A 2,103-nucleotide genomic window follows, 5' to 3' on the forward strand; every position below is an offset into this window, starting at 1 on the left:
TCCATGGCCACTGATGCAGTATCTGTCTGCTGCATTCCTACTGTGATGGAAAATAAAGCAAGTATAACTTATTTTGTATCTATGTTCAGACTGAAGAGACTGTTCTATGTATCTACAATGTGCTTATAACTGCAGTGTGTTTGTTATTAGGATATATGTTAATACAATATATTTACCCTTTGGTACTCTTTCGGTGACTGAGTATTGTTGCATAGCACCAAATTCTGACATGATGCCTAGTACCAACTTGGAAGACAGTGGCTCATCCACTTTAATGTCATGAAGACAGTACCTTCTGTAGGACTGGTTATCTTATCTAGTGGCCTGCTTAACCTGAAGCTACAATGGCCAACTGTTTTCTGCTCTTCTGGAGTGGAGATGTTCACTTCATCAAACTTACATTTCTCTTGAGTCAATAGTAGAGGAAGACCAAGATAGAGAGGTCTGAACTCAGAAGACAGTCCCAAAGGAACCCAGCAGGGGACCCACTTCCCTATACCTTGTGTTGAGCCAGAGGTAAAATAAAATAGTAGATGAAGTCTGCTTTAGTTCATAAGAAAGGGGATGTGTATGTGCCTCGTGTCACAGTGTCTAATGCTCATACCACATTCCTGCCCTTTTTTACCTGCTTGCCTCCCCATCTTATCTTCAAGACCACTCAGAAGGATCCAGAAGGTATAAGAATTTCTTCTCCTACCATGTGGAAGGAGGAAGTCATGCTTGTGTCTCCTCTTAATGTGTGGCTTGCTGACAACTTACAGGACATGATGACTTGCAGTGATCCCATGACTCAACCAAGGACACATTTCACATGAAAAGCAAAGACACACAGTGGCATTACATTTACAAAATCTACTGCTCCTTTCTCCCACATGGTCAGCCTAGACCATGAAGATCATCTGTGAAGCAGAAACATCCCACAACCCTGACTCAGGGAAGCTTGCCTCTGTAACGAAGAGTTAAATCTTGACCAAAATATATTGATGTACATGTGTACCTAGGTGAACTACTCACCACAGCAGGGCATTGGCACTGCAGACTAGCGTTTCTCTGAGTCTTCCTCGCTCCCATTTGGCTCCCTCAATTCTAAGAACTAGAATGTGAGGATTTGCCCATCAGGATCTCTCTGGGGGAGAATAAGCTTTTTCATTCTCCCTGTGAAATGCCAACTGGCCCCTGCATGCATTCAAACTATTCATTAGTCTGACTTCCGTCTCACTTAAGAGATCTTCCCACAGAAAGATTCTTAGGAAAACCATGGAGATTTATTCTTTGAACCATTCAGGAATACTTAATAAAGTCTATTCTAGTTTTAGATGAATCAAACCAACTTCCTAGGCTGTCAGAAAGCTCACATCATAGTGGAGGACTGAGGTATTTATAAACACTGATCATACAAAGAAGTAGTGATGGGGCAGATGTGGATAACAGGAGGACTCAAAGGAGTCAGAAATGCCTTCAAGACAAAACAAAGGTAGAAGTTACAGAAAACATCCAGAGAGGGTGGACACCTGAGAAGTATAGGGGATTGGGATCCATCCCTGGACTTACACAGGGGCAGGTTTATCACAGAAAAGAGAAACTGCATTTCTCGGGTTTCCTTGTGGTCAGGTTTGAGAGATGATTTAGATTTCTGTTAAATTTAGAAATACTGCCTACTCAGTATGCTAATGAGATCCAGGAACCCTGTCCTTCTTTGGAAATGCTTATCAAGAACGCAGAATAAACTCTGGGCCAGCCTCTTGGGCCTCCCCTTCCCTCCTAAACGCAAGTTTCCAGCCCAGCAAACCAGAGCAGACTTAGAAAGACTGCAAAGCATGATGGGGATTTTGCCTCTGGGAACTGTGCTGCCTGGTTTTTCCCCAGAAGACATTGTAAGTGAAATTTTTATCAGTGTCTTCAGCACATGGAAGAAGAACATGGTGTTAGCCATACTGAGCAACAAAGGTACACCTCCTAACTGAACCTCACCTTCCCCTGGAAAGGTGGGTGGGCTGTGTGAGTGAGAGAAACAAGTGCATGTGTTATCACACTGTAGACTTATCACTAGAGCCCATGGGAGAAAGTGTAGTACTAATTGTATGGAAAGCATTGAACACAGAC

This window comes from Micromys minutus (assembly GCF_963924665.1).
Source record: "Micromys minutus genome assembly, chromosome: 1".
Classification (NCBI taxonomy): Eukaryota; Metazoa; Chordata; class Mammalia; order Rodentia; family Muridae; genus Micromys; species Micromys minutus.